Here is a 21,746-nt window from a genome sequence, read left to right as displayed (position 1 = left end):
TCAATGAACATATGTCTATTCTTCATATTATTTATTTTTCCTTCTTTAGAGATTGGGTGCACTTGGATGTGATAATATATTCCAGCTTGCAGTACTCAAAATTAATGGCCAGAGTATCGAGAAGCTTGCCATAGATGTTAATAATCCTTTTGTGTGCTTTTTTGTTTTTGTTACTTCCATCTGTTACCACAGGAAGGATGACTTGGTAATAAACCCTGTCTATACCTTCACCACAAAACAAGAGAGGAAATGAGATGTCAGCAAAAATACATAGTGTGACACAATCATGTTTAGCAGTAATCTTAGCAGTGACTTAAAGCCTCTTACAAATGTGTTGTTGTAAATGCCTGTATCTCTGAAGAGTTTGGGAGAGTTGCAATATTCATCCAGGATGCTGCTCCTCAAGCACTGCACTGTCCACTGAGACCCAAGTCATCTCTGGTGTGTTGATTTACACTCCAATGCAATTTGAACTTCACCTTCAGGCTGAGATAGTAGTATGCAGGACTTTACAAAACTGAGAAGCTATTGTGTGCTTTACTTTGAAAAATTCTATCCAAATGGTGTATTTGTGATAACAAGATGTCCACATTTCCATCAGTTGATCCAAATTTCCAAGTCAGCCATCCTGATGGCTCTGCTGGCACAAAATTGAGATCCTGTTCTCAGTCTGCATAGGCCTGGGCTTTATTCCAGCATCTAGCAAGAGGATCAATACACTTCATAACTACCTTCTATACATTCATACTCTGGGGATATCTGAGCCCCAGCAGACACCCACATTCCCTTCTTCCTATCTTACAAACTCAGATGGATTGTTCTGAAACCACATGCAGGTGGCTCCTAATTTTAATAGCCTCTATACAATGACTTATCATGATGTGTATGAGAGAGAAAATCCCACACCCCTCTGATTCAATGAGCCGGGGCGTCTGATGGGTTTCTGAGCAGCCATGAATGTGCAGTGCTAGAGAGGAAGAAGCTGAGCAGCTGCAAGTGTTCAGGTGCTTTTGCAGGAAGGAATGAGAGTCTGGGAATATGGGACATTTGGGGGAAATCTTACTTGTCCTATAGTGGGGTTATAGGCTTTTTTACCATGGTGTTAGCTAGGCAGACCCTGCCTTCGGGGCTAAAACATTCCACATCGGAGGCCTCTTCCAAAAGACTGTAGTAGTCTCAGACCCAGTGCAAAGTAGCTTGTGGAGACTAAAGGACACTTTTCACAGGTTATTGTTTGGAGTTTCAAAACCACACTCTCAGTGATTTTTTGCCATTCCTCTCAGTACTACTTAGATTCTGTACTGACCCCTGCATCTTTTTTCCTTCCAAGAAGCACAGTGTGGAAAAAGTGAAGCTTCCATTTACTGGCCATGAAATCCTTTCTGCTAAATGTGTCCCCACAGTTGCTCAGGGTTCAGAGGAGGGATGCTAGATCCATGGAAATCTGACATTTCAGGGTACCTGAATATAAGGTCTTTGGTTTAGTAACCAGAGCTGCATCTCTTTGCTGTGTCATCAGGATGTGCTGCAATGTCTAAAAAGCCTTCAAATGTATTTTTGAAAACAGTGTGGAATGAAAAATAAAAAATCTTCTCGTGACATCTTCCAACAGCACTTAAAACTTCCATTAATGTTATGAATGAATTCAGCACATAATCTGCTGCTGAATCAAAACTTACAGCACTGTATTCCAACTGCATTAAAAGCTGTATTTCCATTAATGTGATGAATTAATCCAGCATATAATATATTGCTGAATCAGAATTTATGCAACAGGTTAGTTAAGAGGCTACAGTCAACTCCTATAACTCAAATATCTGAAGCCTGACCTAATGCTACAGCCACTGCAATTAAAAAGCCAGCAGTAGATATGAAAAGCACATCTATCTGTGGAGGAAAATCAATTTCTCTGAACAGTGATGTGGACAGGAAGTGAAGAGTTTGGAAAAATGGGCTCTGAAAGTCAAACAGTCACTTCTTCGATAAAACAGGCTACTATTACACCCTGTTTTCTTGGAAAGGTGGCAGAACATGTAAAAAATTTAGTATTTCTATTTAAAATTTTAGTACCATCTTATTTTGCTTCTTCAAGAAAACATACAAGAGAAAGCACAGTAAAAGTTTGAAAAAATACGAGAAGTTTGAAAGATAATGCAATAATGTGTTCAGATTTTTCAAAAATTGTCTTCAGAACCCTGTTCTCTGAATGTCTTTGTTATTTTCTCTTACATTTACTTATTTTGGGAAAACTCTGAACTTGTGAGGTTTATTTCCTAATTTGTGAAGATGACTGCTCTCTTCAGGCAAGGTATTCTTCCTCTGATGGCAGGAGTAACAGGTAGAGGAATCCTCAGAGATCTCAGCAGCTCTCTCCCAATCCAAGAGACATAAGAACATAGTGAGGCAGCAGCTTCTTATGAGAGGCAGAGATCTGGTGTGGTTAACAGGTTCCCTGGGAGAGGAGAGAGACCCTTTCAGGCTTACAGGACACAAGGGGTCCTGGCAGGCATTCCGCTGCCCTGAACCTGGGACCTACATTTGCAAATTCTCTCCCCATGCAGCAGTTAGTATCTTGGAGGGAAAGAGAAGGACCTTGGGTGTTTTGATTCAGACTCCTCTTTCCCCTCTCTTCCTTTCTCTCAGAAAAGTGCTGACAGTGGTGACACCTACCTGTACTGTCCCTCCCATGAGATGGCAATATATAATTCTACTTAGATTTAAATGTTACAATTTCACTTCTGTTTTGATGAGGCTGAATTTTACTAACAGGTTTATTGCCAAGCTTGATATCTTGGGAATTAGCATTACTCCATCTCTGTCTTTATTATCAGCCCCATTATTTCAGGCCCCATCTTTAACACTCCTTGCTATTAATTTCATCTTTTTGTTATCATTCTATACTATCATCTACATTTTTTGCATTTCCTTTCCTATTTTTACTAATGCAAATTTGCTTTATCATTCCTTTAATATTAACAGTCTTTTTCCATCCAGAGCTTTAATTTCAGCTAGTCTTGGTCTTCTCGGAAGTGCTTAGACATTCTCAGTCAAAGGGAGCTGAGGATGTGCAATTTCTTGCAGGCTTAGACCCAGACATGAGAGGAACTTCTGTGCTCTCTAGATGTATTAAACTAATTGCTTTGACTTCCATAGACTCATTGTGGGTTCAAAGAGCAACAACCGGGCATCCTATTTGAGAATTTCAAGGGAGATGGAGGAGCACGGGAGAGCCCGGGAGCCGGTTTCAATTATTTTATTAGACAAAGGGTTAAGAGTCATGCTTGGGAGGAGAGATGAGTGTTTCTTGACACAGGATTTGGAGTGTAGCAAGGAGGACTTGAGGGCTTTTTGATCCGGCATCTTTCTCAAGTATTATCTCACTTTTCTAAAAAAGAAAAATGGAAAAAGGGGAAAGGATGGAAATGTCTCCTAGGCAGGAGATCTTGTAATGAATTCTGACACCAAAAGGAGCTTAAGAAACACTTGTGTGGGTACAGCTAGCAAATCCTGGGGCAAGCAAAATCTCATGCTAAAATGATAAGGAGTTTTTTTCTCTGGGAACATGTTCTCTGTCCTGATACTTCCAGCAATTAGGAAACAAGTTTCCATGTTTTGGATAGGCTTATGTATTAAGAGTTACTGCCTGGAAAGGCCATTAAGAAAGTAACTGCAGTAAAACTGTGAATCAATTACAGAAGAATATCTGAAATACAATTTTAGTTTATAGATTCTCTCAAGCAATAAAGCATGATGAGTTAATTCTCTTATGCCTATTTCTAGAGCTGCAAAGATGAGATTAGAACTTGCAGATTTCTGGCACCTTGTCTGTGCTGAGTCCACAGACAATTTAAATTCTACAGCATTTACTGTGCTAATGCATGGAACATGGTGTTTTAATATTACTGTTCCAGACTTCTGTTTTCCCACTTCACATATTTTAGTCTCCCATTATGACCCACAAATAACCCCTGTAGAGGAAAAATTTACTGTGAAATAATAAAAAAACCCTAACAAACAAACAAAGAAACAAAACTCCTATAATTTATGCAAATTGCAAAATATTGAGTGTAACTGGCTTTCTGTTCAGTGACATCCTATAGCGTGAGCTGTTTACATCTTTTTAGGCAGCTTGGGTTGTTGGTAGTCATTTGAACAAAGTTGTCTGCTTAACCTTAAAAACAGGGAGTGGAACTGTTTAATGTGAAACCTGGGACTGATTTGTAAAATGTGTAGAAAAATAGTACAGCAACGACTATAACTTTCAGTAGTTTTTATTCAAAGTTACTTTCAGAACAAAGGCTACAAAAGAGTCATTTCAAGAAATACACCTCAATAGAGAAGAGGTACATGAAAAACCATAGAAGGATGAGCTAGACTCAAACACCAATTTATTACTTGTAATGGAAAGTAAGTACCATCCAGTGTATTCTCCAAACACTCACAATATGAATCAGTATGTCCATGAGTAGGTGTAAGTAGAGTATGATAACGATTTAGCTCTGTTCCGACCGCCTACACTGCAGTAGTATTTGAATACTACAGAATTGTTAGTGGATTTTGTCTCTCCGATGTTATTCCCCCTCCTCCTCATAAGGCAGGGAAATAACCCTTCTCACAGGTAAGGAGATGTTAAGCCTGACAGAGAAAATGGGGTTGCTTGGTGGAATGGGCTATGTACGTGCCTGGGTGCAACAACACTGGTGTGGTCTGCACATCACTGCCAGTACCTACAGACCTGATTACATGACCTGCAAAAGGCCACACAAAAAGTTGATCCAGAAACTGAATTTTCTGAGCCAGTGCTGAAGTCCTCTTGCAGAACTGATTTTCTAAATAATTTAATTCTTTCTAACAGAACTAATTCCTTTGCCTAATCCTATGAAGAGCAATCATAGGGTTTGGTATCCGTGCAATAAATATGTGCTCCTGAAAGGGATTCCTTAATGGACATTAGGAAAACTAGAGCCTTGGAGAGTCCAGGAGAGTTTCTTTTGAGGCCTTCCCCCAGAAAGACTTGTGTCTACTGTCTCTGTATTCCTTACAGCGTTAAACATGACACCTTCCTTTGTGAATTTTTCTAGTGAAACCTTCATATGATGAAAACAGTGAGGAAATGATGGCTACTCTTATACGACAGAATATTAAACATTATCTTCTTTGTTTTGCTACTGCTATGCCTGTCAAAATTGGATATATTAATTCCTTCACTGTGTAGTGAAATTTCATGTTCCGTAAGCGTTAAAGTGATTCAGAATCCATGGACCACGACACATTGAAGTTTTAATTAGTTTCTTTTATTTTATATGCCGTACTTTAAAAAATAGTTCTTGAAGATCAATCAAAACAAGGAAAACTAAAAGGCTTAATTCAAAAAACGTTGGAATGGGATGTTTGGACAATACCAAGAGTACCTGCTCTTCCCCCTTTTGTTTATTTGCCAAAATAAACTTAAGTCAAACTGATGCAGTTTGGTGAAGGGTATTTGGCTTGTGGAAGTTGCATCTTCTGACAGCAAATGGTTCCAACAATAGTTCAGGCTGCATTTTCTGTGTCCAGAACCTCAGGACCCCTGCAAGGTGGTGGCTTTGAGAGACTCTCTAATCCTTTTTCAAATCAACTTTTCAAGGTGCCCTCTTTCTACGCAGCCTCTAGACAATTAATGAGTGATCATAGCATTAAAAGTTGTGGTTGTTTTAGCTCTGCCTAAATCAGAAGAGTGGAAGGGAGGAACATGGGGATATAGAAATACACTCCTGAGCCAGACCAGTGGTCTGTCATGCCATGTTCTCTCTCCAGGAGTAACAGTAAAAGCAGTTGTTTAAGGAGACAGTGCAAGCTTGGCCATTGTCTGCAGTCCGTACCCCTTGTATTCCCTGAGCATCAAAATCCTCCTGTGGTAGCAAATAGCAGAAATCCTCTATGTGTTTTGTAAAGAAGCAATTTATCTGTTTTAACACAATCTTATATTGGTTTCATCACTCCTGTTTCTCAAGTTACAGGACTTGGTGAAAACTGTTCTGCCTTTACCTGAGAAAGTGCTGTGTGCAGCCAGTGGAGATGGAGGAGGAGAGAGGAGGGAAGAGCATGACGAGTTTCTTATAATTCCCTGATCACTGAATTGTATAAAAATATGTCTTCTAGTAGATTAAGTAAACTAAAGCTCTAGAGAAGCCAAGTAACACCATCTTGGTAGCTATGTCCTGTCCCTGAAGGCTAGCCCTGCATTTATAAATTCCAGAATAAGGGAACCAAATTAGTGGCTCAAATGTGGTCGTTCACTGCCTGCATGAGAGCATGTGGGCTCTCTGCCATGTACAGAAAGCTTGTCTGGTACTTAGCCTAAATTTTCCTTTCTTTAGAATTATTTTTGTATTTGCAAGCATAAACCCATAGACCACACTAAGTAGGTAAATGCTTTCCTTCCTTGGTTTTCATTTTTTCTGTATATTTATCTCATCCATAGCTGTCACTGTGTCAAGTTATGCAGTACAAGGGCTTTTTTTAGCGTGTTCTCTATTCACTAGATTCTCCCCATCCTATGGCAATTTTAGTTGTGTTTTTACTTCACTCTGATTTCCCTGAATAGGATTTGTCTCTTGGCTGTCTCATGTATGTTTTATTTCAAGAGACGTTTGGTGTTTGGTATTTCTCAGCTCTCCGACTGGTTTCTCTTAAGGTCCATGAAGGTTTCTAATTCCAGAGGCATCCGTATTTTTTTATAGTCTCACTGCTTGAAGCAGAGGCCAAGAGACAAAACAGAAATAAAATCAAATATATGCCTGTGAACTACCATGTCCTATTAGTGGCTTTATGCAACTGTCTTCTATTAGAGGCTTCATGCTGCTGTTACCAGAGATGTTTCTGAATCAAAACCTTGGAATTAAAACTGTGGAGCCCCGGGGGGAAGGGAGTTGCTCTAGATCTGAAATCTTATGCTGGGTCCCTCTGGCTTCTCTCCACCGGTTTTCCTTTGAGGCACGTTTCATTGGGAACTAAAACTCCTCAAAGGATGCAGTGTTAGTGCCCTCTTGTGGGGGGAAAATGGAGACGAGGTGTGGAAAAAACTGTGAGGTAGCAGTGGGACAACGTTAAAAGCAGATTAGAATAGATTATTTTGGCAAGAAGTGGAAGTGAGGAGTTCGCTCGACTATGCAAAAAGACTTATTTCAAGGAATTATTGATGGGCACCAGAGGAGTGTTGGCCGAATGAGATTTGAGCAGATTGCCTGCGGCAGGTCTGCCGGTGTCCCCGCTGAGGTGTGCGGCACGGCACACTGGAGCACAGCCAAGGGCTGCTGGCACCGGTGCCACCACCGGCAGCGTGCTGTCCCCTGCAGAGTGCCAGGCCTCCCCACAGCGGGGCAGCTGCCTGAGCGAGGGCTCACCTGGGTCCGTGGGCCTGGCCATTAGTGTGGCCAAGCTCAGCTCACATGTGGCTGCAGCTTTGCAGAGGACATTCAGAGTCCTCTGGCACGAATTTCTTTGGATTCCATTGTGTGGCACTGAGAGGTCTTGCATTTCATCAGCTCACATGGGTTACCTCTGGAAGGGGACTGCATACCTCTTTGTTCTATCTATGTAATCTTTATTCATGGCATCTTATACCTTCATCTTTGTGTTCTGGCTTTTCAAGATCCCTTCTGGTTATGAAGAACAGAAATCAAAATGTAACAGAAAGTGTGGTTCTCTCCACATTTCAGCTTGGTGTGTTTCCCATTCTTTTTTCCTGCAGTCAGTCATCTCCTAGCGAGTCATTTGAGATGTCTTTGGTTTCTTTCTGCAGTTAATAGTTCTGGTTTTAGCTGTTTGAAAAAAATGCCCATGGATGGTGATCAATTCTTGATGCAAGGGATTCTCTCTGGTAATATATGGAAAAAAACCAGTTGCATCTCTCTGAGGTAACAGGCACTTAGATTCCACTTTCTTTAAGCTAAGGAAAGAAGTCTTCAAGCCAGCAGAATCCAGCATTAAAAGACATTAATGGAATAGAGAGAAGCTTATTAAATCAACCTTGTGTAGCAAACAAGTCAGAAGCTTAGATCTAAAGCCTTCTCCCAGGCTTGATGATTATAAGATTTCACTGGAAGCTTTTTTCTGGCTTTAAGGTTTCTTGAAGATTTAAAATCTCTGGCTTAGTTCATTTACAGGTGATAACTATACTTCTTTAGGCAGGTCCCAGGCTCCTCATTTCAAGTTCAGTTAACCGAGTGGGCTGTATTTTCAAGCAGAGTCTACTACAGGCTTGGATAGATCTCAAGGTCACTTGTGATTATTCATAAGCAATAGCTGTACTGTATGACAAATCATCAGGTAGTGGCAAGGAAATCAACATTGTAGTTCTAAACCATCTTTGAGTTATAACTAAAACTATTTAAAGTAGAAGCTAGGGGAAAGTAATGTCTGCCATTGAAGTAAATAGAGGATGCCATTTCTTTAACAGAAAGACAGAAAGAATTCTTCGTGCAGGTGGCATGGGAAATGATGTATGACATTTCAATAACCACTTGCTACTTTTTTCTTAACCCTGCATTAAAGACGTAGTGTGTTTAAGATGGGAACCTTCACCAGGCACTCAAAGACTCCCACTGTGAAACGGAAGAAGATAGGAAGGAGGAAACAGGCAAACTATCATGCTGCTGTCAAATCTTCCAACCCCATCTTCTGATCTTGAAGGGGTTGTTTTCTCCCCAATCCTTTTTTACTTTCAGTAACACTTATTCTGCAGTAAGGATAGAGGAGCAAATCAGGCCCGCCCTTTCTATGTCTGCTCTTTTCTATGGGATGGGTTCTGCCAAAACTTTCTTCCAAGGCTGGTCACCTTTTGGCATCCAGTTTGTTCCAACCATCTGCATCTCATTATCAATTATATACAGTCCTTCTTCAAAGCATTTCACTACAAATGTCAATGTCTTGTAGCATCCTTATCTGCAAAGTTATGTGTGTCAAATCTGCCTTATCACAATCTGCCACCAGGGTTTTTACATGTGTAAACTTTCATTATAGTTGACGAGAGTGATATATGCAAATCTACCACACAGCAAGCAAAAAACCTGTCTGCTTTAAATAATGTGATTTGTGGAAATACCCTCTGTATATCACAGCAAAACTAACACAAGATTGAAACAACAATACCTATTAAAAGGTCAAATATGCTATGCCAAAATGAAGACTATTAAGGCTGCTTTACAAACCAATACTTAGGTCTGTCTCTGATCCATCTTGGGCCAAGTAAGAGAATATTCTATAATTTCAGGGTTTAGATAATTAGATGGATAAGCCAAGAGCCATAGCAGACGGTAGCAGCTGTATTGTTTTACTTGAGATGTTACAGGACAAAACATGAAAAAGACAATCAAAGGATCTCAGGAAAGGACTTAGTGAAAATTTGAACCAAAAGGTAAAATTCTGTACAGCACCCCAGAGAAAGTGAGTTTGATTCAGCTTGTCACTGAACACTCACTCAGAATCAACATGCCACACAGTACTCTGGTCACAGAAATGCTTCTACTGGCAAAGAAAGAAAATGTATGTAACAAGGCACAACATATATTGTTCATATCCATTAAAGACAGTGAAAATATCACATTAGCTGCTGACTAAAAGCTTCCCAATTTGTAATTCGCTGAGACTGAAGTGACACAAGTGGTGTTGGTCTGGTGCCATGTATGTGGGAGTGCATCAAGGCACAGACTGAGTTTACAGGATATGAAGCAGTAAGCAGTTGGGTATCAGAAAACAGAATTAGGACAGGAGCTCTAATCTGTTATAAATATAAGTTGTTTGGCCCTTTTCTGGGCTTTTTAGACATGAATTTGCTTTCTGGGTTCAGTTCCCACAAACTTCTTGTTCCTCTCAGGCAAGTTTCAGAGCCAAATTCTGATCTTCATTTATTCCTTTGTAAATTCCTATTTTTTCATCTGTCAAAAGAGGAAGGACTTTTCTCACACCTTGCATTTTGCCTGTTCATCACAGAAACAGACACGTACTGTGCACCTGTCAGTGAAATCTTAGCTGGTGTCTCTATTTCCTAATACAATACAGGCAAGGGATCAGTACTCACAAAAGGTTTGAGCAAGTTCAAGGTGCAGTCCCAAATTCCAAACACTGTGACAGCAAGAGAGCCATGTAGCATTGGCACATGTGCAGTAATTCAGAAATGAGACTGATGAGAAGAATTTACCCACACTTATAAAGGTTCAGGAGTTCAACTCTGAACATGATCAACCAGTAAAATAAACTTTCAAAAGAAGTGGTAGGATTTCACTGTTTCTTGATGTTTTGAAATCAGTCTGCAGTTATATTTCTGGATGTCACATGTTAATCAAACACAACTTTTTGTCTTCCAAGCAGACACAAGCTAGACAAATTCTACATTCCATCCATTTAAAGAAATCAAATTAATTCAGTTAATGTTTCAAACCTTTCAAGTCACTCAGGTCTAAACAGGGGAGACAAAACATAAGGGAGACTCAGAATGAAGAATATACAAGGAACATTCATACATGAACCTGCATAAAACCAAGCAAAAATTTGCTTCAGACTAATAGCAACTTAGTGTCTCAATTTCCAACAGACACAGTTTTAATAATAAAAGCAAAGAGAGACCAGATTTGCAGAAAGTAATGCAATCTCCTTCTCAGTGTCCGTGTGCTCCTCACTCTCCTTAAATATGTAACAAAGTGCATTTGCAGACACCTTTCATTTAGAGTTAAGACAATGAAGAATTCAGAGATTAAAATGTATGTTTTTCTGAAAGCAAGTAACCTGAAATCAACAACAAACCTGAGTAGATTATAGACCGATTTTTTTTTTTTTTTTAAATTTTGAATCTTTCAAATTTCACTGAAGAAAATACCCTAGAAGTACTATCAAAGACATCTTTATTGGTCAGCCATATTTATTAGGGGGATGAACAAGTATGAGTAAATTTTGGATCATATACCTGAAAGAGATATTTTAATCTCGAAAGTCCTCTTAACTGAGAGGGAAGGTGACTACATTTCAAAATCAAAACTGGGATGCTTTTGCATTGACATGTTTTAGGATTATGAAATGCTTCTGTGAAAGAGAGAGGTTCTTCTTGTAAAAAACTAGTATATTGTTACACACTGGAAAACCTTGGATGTGGCAGTGATGTATACCTCTTTTTCTAAATAAGTATTTCCAATAGTTTAATGTCTGATTTGCAGTTTTCTCTCACCACTGAAAATCCCTATTAACATTTACTCTCTGAAAAGGAACAGCTTCGTGAGGAATAGGCATATCTGCTTTTTCTCTTGCTTCCAGATCATCTCACCAGAAACCCAGTCCACAGGTTGGTTTCATTTGTGATAAAGACAGAACATTATGTCTTGGGGAAACATGATGTAGCCACCAATTTTGAAAAACTTGATGTAAGAAGATGAGGTGTAAAAGATTTTCCTGCACAGTGAGAGAACATCATATAGAATTGGCTATTATGTTGGCTTGCACCAACATAAAAATTCAGAGCATATGGGCGTTTTATTAGAGAACTCACATACGCTGAATTGCACCATAGTTGGTACAAGTAAGAATGGTACTATTAATTTGGCCAGCATGACCTCAGTTTGAAGGTTAGCAGAATCTCGTATGTAAAGTAGCTTTTCTTTCTGAGAAAGTCAGAAGGAAAGATACAGAGAGAAATGGGTTATTATGTATTGGTGCATTCCAGAGTTTTTTGTTTAAAATATTTTTCCCTGTGTTGTTTCTGTAAAAGACTATAATCAGTTGGCTGGTTGTGTCAAGATCTTTACTTGTGAACAGAAAACTAAAATGTTCTCTTTTGAAATAATTCTAGTTAGAAAAATTCAAGTTGAATAATTTCTCCTCAACAGTAATGCCTGTGCTCTGTTTATGGATGGCTCTGTGCCCAGATGATTTGTGCTCATTTATGGCATTTCTTATTGGTGTTAGCCAGGCAAAGATTCTTCATGCAAGGACCTCACGAGTAGCAGAAAACGATAAGGCTTTGAGGAAAGCATCTTTGTTTAGTACTTTCCAGAAGGTGATTGAGAGAAGCTGAGATGGAAAGTTAGAAAATAGTAGGAGATTTCTCTCTTTCTGGAGTGAGACTTGAAGGATTGCTGAGAGCTGTTGGGATGAAAGCAGGTTCTAGGTAGCTGTAATTAGGGATTGGGATACACAGCTAGTGGGGAAGTGCTAGGATAAGAGCTTGATTTCCCTTCTTTTCTGTAGCACTTACATTAAGGAATAGGCTCTTCAAGGACCAACTGCTCTGTCTCACAGTCCCGTTGGAGGCGGGTGGTTGTCAGGAGTGGATATTACTTTGTAGATTTTGGTTGGAAGCAATAGAATGAGGAAGGTCTGCTCCATGAGCCTGGCTTCAATCTGTGGGGCCGGGCACAGAGCTGAACATGAAATAGTTAACAAGTAGTGCATGAAGGAGCCATCAACTTCATCAGGTAGAGAGAAGCTGGTCTGTGCATGTTCTAAGTTATGTGTCAAGTCTTGGTCTGGATGCTTGGATAGTGATACTTAAGAAGCTACATTTGGAGTTTCTAAATTGTGATGAGTGTTAAATTGGTAAGTTGACAAAAAACTGAAGGATAATGCTTTCTGAAGGAGAGACAATATTGCCTCCTCGCTAAAACCAGCTCTACAGAATAAATTATCTCTATGTAGGACATAGGATGTCCTACAGGCCATTGAATTTCAGCACAAAATTCTTCGGGGCTCAGTTATACCAAACTGAATTCTGGAATAGTGCAAAATATACAGAAAGAATATGGTAAAATATCTTTTGTGAGTTCTTTGTCTCAGTACTTCATGGCCATGTATTTTAGTTCTTGCAGACTGCTGTTATGTAGGAGCATTTCATGTGCTGCAAAGTACCATTCTGCCATAAGGTCACAGCAACCAAAATTGCCAATTTCTGCAGTGTTTCGGCTGTGTTTGTCATGTCATTATTTCCTACCTGCAGGTAGAAGAAGATGCTGTAAGAAAACAGGAATCAAAAGAATAGTTGGTACTGACAGACTGAGAAAGTTGGGGCTGTTCAGCTTGGAGAAGAGAAAGTTGTGTGGAGACCTGATAGGAACCTTCCAGTATCTAAAGGGGGCCTGCAATGAAGCTGGAGAGGGACTCTTCATCAGGAACTGTAGTGACAGGACAAGGAATAATGGGTGCAAACTGAAAGAGGGGAAATTTAGGTTAGATATGCTGAAGAAATTCTTTATTGTGGGGGGCAGTGAGACACTGGCACCAGTTACCCAGAGAAGCTGTGGATGCCCATCCCTGGATGTGTTCAAGGCCAAATTGGATGGGGCTCTGAGCATCCTGGTCTAGTGGGAGGTATCCCTGCTCATGGCAGGGGTGTTGGAACTAAATGATGTACAAGATCCCTTCCAACTCAAACCATTCTTTGATTCTATGACCCAAGAGAAATAGAAGGAAGCAAAATGCAACAGCAGAGTGAGAGGGGGTGTGGGGGTCATGGCATGGATGTTAGTGCAGGGAATGTGTTACAAAATGTGGGTATTGTGTTGTGCAAATAGGTCTGTCGGGGAAGTACCTTTGTACCACATTAACATGGCAAGGAAGTGATGAGAAAAAGCTCCCCAGACAGTCCTGCTAATAAGTCTCATCTTTGATCTTAGAGAGCTTTAAGCAGTTTACTTTCCATGCCTGTGTAAGCCATTTGTACTAGTAAATCAGAAGTGCATGCTCCACATCCTGTTACCTTCAGATCTGCCTCAATAGCCACAAGCTGTGTAATGCCAAAAGACATGCCTCTATCTTAAAGAGGAAAAAAAGCCCTGAAAGTCCTTTTGATCTAAATTGAATCTCATTCAAATCTATACAAACCTTTATGTCTGTGACACATAGCACATGTCTCATGGCCTTGTTCCATTGCATTCACACTGATGTTCTGTGGTTTCCTTGTCATCTTGTGCAAGTCAAGAAATATATTGCTGCCTACCTCGTTCTGATAATCTTGATACCGCATTTTCCTGTTGTACAAACATCTTTTTCAGGGTGATTTCATCTAAAAGTCTGAACCCAGCAGAAAGGAAACAGAATGTGAGGGTTTTTTAAACATCCTACTACACCACACTGAGAGTTTGTTCTAAGTGCTGCATCCTAAACTTAAGTGTTGGGAACAAAGTGAGGTAAAGGAATAATAAAAGGAACTGGACCATATCTTCTTACAGCTCTGCCATGATCAGTATCCTCCCAAAGATGCAGGTTACTTTGGTTTTAATTAGAGTAGTAAATTTATGCTCGTTGTGCTTCCATTTGAGAAAATTTCTAGTAATTCCACAATGGGTGGCTTGGACCCAGACTCCCAGCCTCAGAATTTTCACTCTCTTCTTCTCCTTGCATGGGAAGAGGGCTGGTGGCTGGCACGCTTGTGCTTTCTGGCTGTGGGCAACACAAAAGTGACTGGCTCAAACCCTTTGGTTCTGGAACTGGAGGCCATTCTGGGGCACAGCTGGCAGAGGCAGCAAAGCCCCAGTCACAGGCACTTGCCTGCTGTCAGTTTGGCTGTTCCCAGTACAGAAAGTTCATCCGGCCCCTGGCAATGGTCACTGCACCATTTTTCACTTCTCCCAGTCAGAAAATGTGACAGTTGACTGCAGCTAAAAGCCAACATCCATTAGCTGTCCATGATAGGGACAGGATTAATTAAAACAGAAGCATCTTTATTATACAACTATTTTGATAAGTTTCAGCAATTTACCACTGCAGGTAGCATTGATGTCACTGAAATAGTGACTCAGTTCGCGTGATTCTTGAGTCACCTGAGCTGAAACTGGCAATGTGCGTGCCAGTAAAGCCTGTTTGAAATTTGGTTTGCAGTGATATAAGCGCATTCCCCCTCCCCTACTCTAAATGTGGATTGAAACTGTCACCTGATAAAATCAAATTATGAGCCTTCCTGAGAAAAGAGCTTAGTCCAAGACTTCCCCAGGTCTCGCTTCATATAAAGACTTAAATAAACAGATAAATAAATCCATATAAATCCAAGGCAGCACACTCACTGCAGCAGCTTTTCCCCTGTTTCAGCTTTCTGAGCTGAAAGCAAGCCCCTAAACCTCCCACTCATTTTAAGGCAGAAGCTGTCTGCTGTCAATAAGCAAAACAGCTTTCTAGAACCTGGGGGAATGGGGCGATCCGTGTCTTACATCATCTCCCTCCCTGGTGGGAGTATTGAGTGCAAGGCACTATTGAGTGCAAGGCACAATCCTGCTCCCTGGGCAAGAGCACACCTGCAGCTGTGTGTGGTTTGCTGTGGGCCAGAATCCAGTGAGGTCAAGCTGTGGTGCTGCTGAGAGCCAGGCACTGGGTGGTGTGGGAGCCTGGCCACCAACTCACCTCACTCTTTGGTCATGTTGGAACTGAGGTTTATGTGTCCTAAACAGCATAGATTTCTCTCAGTGACCTAAACTTCAAGTGCACGTGTGGGAGGAGAAACTAATTGCCATTGAAAATAGCAGTGGGGGAACACAGGTAGAGCTGAACTGAATCTCTGACAGCTGTGAGTAGGAGCACATTCTGGGTCCAGACTGCTTTTAAGCACCCAGCTGAAGTCCTTCAGATAGGAGCCCTGAAACCAGCCTGTAATCATTGCCAGTAACACTTGTCAGCAGGACTAGACATCCTTTGCCACTGTTGTAGGCCCAGTTTTCTGCCTTGGAGCTACCAGGTCTCAAACTTCCTTTTAAAAGTCCTTCCCTAAGGAAATGAAAAGAAAAGGAAGGGGAAAAAGGGAAAGAAAATAGAAAGGGAAGGGCCTTCCTTTACCAAAGGAGTGAATGAATGTGCTGGAAATCAAAAGAACCTTGAAAAAGGTTATTAACAGATGTAGGCCAGTGACATGGAGTTATTAGAGTGCTTGAGAACAAGGTGCCAAGTAAAAGATTACCAGGGGAGACTGTTGGCTCTTTTTACTTTCAAGAAATAAAAAAGCCAACTACCAACATGGACAGGGTTTACATAGTTGAAACTGCTACAGCTGTAAAAGGAGTAAAGTAAATAGAGAAGAGGGTCTGAGCTGGGTTAGACCATTGTGAGACAGGTTAATTTTGCCTTACTGGTGGTGTGTTGTTGCAATAGTAGATAGGGAGTGAAGCTTGCAGGTAATTAGCAAGAGAAGTAGCTGAGGTGGCACACTAAATTCAGCAGCTGGAGGGAAGTCTCAAAGGTGTGTGATGTTTGGTCAGAGATGCTTTCAGAAGACAATATAAGCAATGTGAGCTTTTACTCTACTCTGTGCAGCAAAGCCTGTGCTGGAGTTTGCCCATAAATTGGGGTTTTACAATGCCATCAGTTAAATCCTTGAAATTTTCACATTCTTGGGAAGAGGATTTAGTGGAAATAAACTATCCCTACAGCTGGAACAACATCTCTGAAGAAACTGCTTTTTAGATCTCCTGAGGGAGGTAAAAAATGGGCATAATTTATGCTGCTCTGCTATTCTTCATCCCTTCAGGAATTATTGTTCCACATGAGCAAAGGTAGGACAAGTAGGCTAAGCTGCCTGAGGCACTGCTGAGCAGTGAACAGATGGTTGGAAAAAAAATCTATAACAGTGCTTAAATTTTTTTCAGGGATGGTAAACTAGCCCTTACTTAAAGTAATTCTCCTCAGAGGTTGCTCATGAATTGCTCTTCACCACAGAGATTCACAAAACATCCCTCTGGTGCGTATACATGGACAGTGTACTGCATGTAGCATTTGGCAGATTTTCTATACCTGGGTTGTGCTGCTTCCACCTTCAAGGAAAGAACAAGTACTCTTTATTGTTTATGTGGGACAATTTGCAATAAGTTCCTGTGAGTTATGCTGACACCAATAAGGACAAATAAGGCCATCATAACATTACTTCTTGGTAAAGTAATGGTCAAGCTAAACGCTAGGTTATCAGAAGGCCTTTGGATTCTGAATAAGAATATTTATTCATGTGGTAAAAGCTGTGAAAACCCTTCCATATGCCAGACCTATTGCACAACATGTCCTTCAGTGGGTTCCTGATTCACTGTGATGAGGGTGATACGTGTAGGGCACATATGTGACATCCTGTCTCACAGAATTGTACCCTTTCTGAGAAAGAGCCTAGAGATTGCTAAGCCTTGTGTAATGGTAGGACACTTTGAATAAGATGGATTCTGTCCTCTCAGGAGAGTGGTTGTGTCTGATACACAGAAAAAAAAGAAAAAGAAATGGTAAAAGAAAAAGAAGAATTTAGTTCCTATTATACACACATGTCCTCCTAAACCCTTTAGAAACTTCTTCCTCCATTTGTGAGGAAGAAGTAGCTGAGAAAAAAGATGAGAAACTTCCCACTGGTAGTAGAGACTTATGTTAAATATGGCTCTCATTCACTGTGGTTTTGAAGTATGTATCGAAGTCTGAGCTAGAATTGTGTAAAAGCACATGCACGTATTATTTCCCCGAAAAAGAATATCCCCAGAGGCCACAGTAGTTGAGCTTCCTTTAAACAAGCCACAGGCTCTGTCAATTTCTAGCATTCAGAAATTGTCCAGGCAGCGTGCTTTAGACATGCAGAGAAATATAGAAATCACAGAATCACAGAACAAACTGGGCTGGAAAAGACCTTTGAGATCATCAAGTCCAACCTCTGACCTATCATTACCTTATCAGCTAAACCATGGCACTGAGTGCTTCATCAAGTCTTTTTTTAAACACCTCCAGGGATGGTGACTCAACCATGTCCCTGGGCAGCCCATTCCAATGCTAAAGCACTCTTTCTGTGGAGAACTTTTTTCTATTATCTTGCCTAAACTTCCCCTGGAAGCTTGAGGCTGTGTCCCCTCATCCTGTCACTGGTCATCTGGGAGAAGAGACTGATCCCCACCTGGCTACAACCACAGAAAGTGTTAAGGTCCCCCCCTGATCCTCTTCTTCTCCAGGCTAAACATCCCCAGCTCCCTCAGCCGCTCTTCATAGGGCTTGTGTTCCAGACCCTTCACCGGCCTTGTTGCCCTTCTCTGCAGGCATCCAAGCATCTCAACATCCTTCCTAAACTGAGGGGTCCAGAACTGGACACAGTAAATAATATATGCCTTGTCCTGGTAGGAAGAAAATCCCTTGTTGGTCTCATTAGGAACTGTCACTCTGTTTCGCAGGAGCAGGTGACAACATGAGGGAGGGAAAATCTGTTAAAGGCCACGAGTTTCCCAATAGCAACTGCATCACCTTCCTAAACTAGAGGTCCCTCTTTAACTCTGTCCTTCAGTGCATGAGAATTCTCAGTGTTCTCTTTGAGATATAAGACAGCCACTGTATTGATGGGGTTGAATATATTTGTGATAGCTGCCTGGGGGAAGCTGTAGTGCCATGTTTCAGGTCTTTCAAAATATAAATGTACACTTAGCCATGTAGGGACATACCAAGGCTATGTACTGATAAGGCTCTGAATACTGTTTCCCTATCCTGAAATCTTTCTTCTTCTTTGTAAGGTTTCCTTCATCACTGATATGATCTCTTCCTGTTGAGGAATCAGGCTCTCCTCAAAATACAAACATCCTCCTAGGCAGCAATTAAGAACCCTCTTCTGCAGATCACAAGTTTTAACCCTGTTGTGCTGACACCATTCTAGAAACGCTGCTTTTCCCAAGCACCATCCTGGCAATGCCATACTATTCCTCCCTCTGTAAAGGACCAAGGTAATGAAGTTTTTTCATAATGGCAAAAAACCCTGTGGCAACAGGCTTTAGAGCCTTCAAATCCCACATCCTGTGGAGGGGGAGGGAGGAGGTTGCCTTTTTTCCAAGCAAAGAATTTGATTGATTAAGCAAAGGCCCAGAGGCTTTGTGCACACCATATCAACCTCCCCCGTGTAGACTGCTCAAGTCTACATTGTGTTTCGCCTCATGAAACTGAAATAACCCCAGGAACTGTTAAAACAGGATACTGTGAGAATATAGCTCACCAACTTTGTTCCTGTAAATCTTTTACCAAAAAGATGGCAGACATCAATCGTCCTCAAATTTGTAATGTTCTTCCCATTCTGGAATTATTGCAAAAAAAAAAACAAAAAGAAAAAAAGGTAAGTATGTCCCTGTCTTCTCACAGACCCAGGATTTTAAATAATTAATTTTTCTGACTTTTTCGGGTCTTTTACTTGAAGCATAAACCAGAAATAATTATTTATATGTCATTCAGAAGATTGATGATAATAATTTATGTATGCATATGTATGTGTATATATATGCAAATTATTACATAATGAACAAAGAGTATTTGTTTATATATAATATAAAATAATTATTATATTTTTTCCTCATCTTCTATAACTGTAGTACACACGAGTGGCATTTATACTGAAGTTTTCAGCCATCATTCAACCCACACCTCAGAAACCAAAACCACATACGTGTCTAAGCAGTTTTTAGAACACCAATACTGTCTGCAACTAGGACATCTCAAAGGCCACTCTGGAATGGCTGCATCTTTCTCACTCAGGCAAAGACAAGGGCATAGCAGCAATCATGTGGCTGCACATCTGGTGTTGTCCACTAGCTTTTCTCACTGAGGAAATCTTTCACATCTGAGTAACATACTAAAGACCCACTGATGAAAATATTCTTGGAACACATGAGAGTGCCAAACAGAAAAACCAAACAAACAGGATCTTTATTTCATTGGGAGAAATCCATCTCAATATTGATCTGCACAGGGTTTAAAAATCATATGGTTTTACTGTGCATGGACTTTTTAACAGATTACCCCGAATCCTCACTTTTATAATTGTGCACCATCACATCTCCAGCTGACATAAGAGACACAAACATGGTTGCAAAACATAGATTATTGACTGTGTTATCCTAAGTTCACCAGGCACGCACTCTTTTTATGTGTGAAAATATTACACAGCATAGAGTCAGTAATGCCTTGCCCCCACTTTGCAGTGCTCAGGTTATTACCACAAGGATACTTGGTCCTGAATGGGGGCTTCTACCCTGTTCTTCTTCCAGGAGGGCACCTCTGCCCTGAGAGACTCCTTGCTTTCATTGTTTCTATCCGAGGAGGAGACCCACAGGTGAAAAACCCATGCTGCAGGATGCAAGGAAATAGCCAGAATAGGAAAACCCATCTCACACAAGCCTGAGTATAATTATGGGAGACCCAAATGTATCTTGGGCCCCAGAATATATTAGGGTGCTCTGAACCCACCTGTCATTGCAGGGGGAAGGGTCTGTCATAATTTCTTATGATGGGGACCTTGCCATGACAGCTGTGCTTCCACTGCTACAATGATCAGTCATATCTCAGGAGTCAGGTAACAAAGTTACCTTGTTCAGCTTTCAGCTCCGTTTGGTACTGGGATTAGGGGTGTCCATGAGTTGGAAGAGGAAATGAGCATCAAGCCCATGGACCACAGCATTTCTAGGCAGACCTTGTTCCCCTGCTAGCAGTGCTGCATTAGCCAGATTCAGAGCTTGATTCCTGCTTTGCCTTCTGTTTGTTCCAGGTTCAGATGTCTATAGGGGTCACTGAAGTCCTTAACCATGCAGCCTGAATTCTTGCTAAGGAATTCCTTCCCAGCAGCAGTGGTGCTCCAAGTTGCCAGTATCTGAGGGGAAAGTACTGAGCTGTGAAACTGGAAAGAGAAGTTTGATGCAGCTTATTTGGGATCTTTTGAGTTCCCAAGGGAAGCTCACAGACTCTTTGCTGATGCGATGCAGAAGTGACTTTTTAGTTCTGCACAGTACCCACACCGTCTGCACCTGAAGTAAGTGGACTCCAGTTGCCCAGATACTCCCACCACAGTTTGTGCTTTGTGATAAACAGGTTTTGGCACACAGTTGTTTGTAGTGAATAGGCAAAGGTCAAGATCAAAGCGGGATGTTGATGCTCTATCAGCTCACACTCGCTGTGGCTTTGCAGTACACACAGACACAGCAGCTGAGGTGACACTTCCATGGCTGTTGCCTCCCAGCCAAGTGAGCATTGCCCATTTATAGCTGGGCAAGCTCAGAGCAGGTGGAGTTCAGAAGATGGGGAAGACTTTTGTGATTTTATTTTATTTACATTATGTGTACCGGAAGGCCTGAAAGGAAGGGTCAAGGCCTTGCTATACTTGCACAGCATAACACTTACTCAGCTGAGAAACCTCCAAACTAGATGCAGGAGACAAATCTGAAGGAACAGGAGGGGAAGAATGAAACAGAAGAGTAGAGAAATCAAAATGATTTGTGACAAGTATCATTTAGCTCCTTCGATTTTTCTTTAGAAAGAAAAGATAATATATATTTGTTTGGAAATGTGACAGACTTAGAAGGAAGTGTGCATCAATTCTATGCTCCTCAGAAACACTTCTGCATATCTGATAGATTGAATTATTTGATCATCAGCATCTCAATGTGCTTAGATAACATACAGCTTTCAAAAAGACATTTAGTTTGTAGGGGTTTTGGTTCCTGGAAGCTGTGTGGTTAATCATTCACTTAAATACTGCTATTTTTATCTTGTAATATTGAAGTTGGTATTCTCAAAATACACCCAATCTTGATAAAAGATTCTGACTGTTTCTTTACCAAAGAGAATCTTGCTGAAGTTGCTGATTTTGGTCCCAGGCCATCATGAGAGGCTGTCTGGGTTTGTTGAGAAGGCAGACTGCTGGTAGCAGCATATGTTTGCTTTGAATACAATCAGGGAGAGAGTTTCATCTCCTAACAGATATGCTTACTCTGTGCCTTTAGGCTTGTACATGTGTAGTTTCGTTATGAAAATATTTC

General features: G+C 40.9%; 1 long non-coding RNA gene across 2 annotated transcripts; it reads left to right on the top strand.

Moving 5' to 3' along the window:
* The first annotated feature begins 6,041 nt into the window (after window positions 1–6,041).
* Window positions 6,042–20,720, top strand: LOC121670668. Of its 2 annotated transcripts, none has more exons than XR_006018202.1 (5): window positions 6,042–6,051; window positions 12,167–12,177; window positions 16,029–16,097; window positions 19,055–19,058; window positions 20,708–20,720. It is a non-coding gene; the product is annotated as an uncharacterized LOC121670668 (long non-coding RNA). The 2 variants fall into 2 exon arrangements; XR_006018201.1 differs by lacking the exon at window positions 6,042–6,051 and adding an exon at window positions 10,218–10,227.
* The last annotated feature ends 1,026 nt before the right edge of the window (window positions 20,721–21,746 follow it).

The sequence above is a fragment of the Corvus kubaryi genome, unplaced genomic scaffold (assembly GCF_017639235.1).
Source record: "Corvus kubaryi isolate FWS band 111438036 unplaced genomic scaffold, C.kubaryi_AGA036_p1.0 37396, whole genome shotgun sequence".
NCBI lineage: Eukaryota > Metazoa > Chordata > Aves > Passeriformes > Corvidae > Corvus > Corvus kubaryi.
Note: the sequence above shows the minus strand (reverse complement) of the source record. Positions and strands in the feature narration are given on the sequence as shown.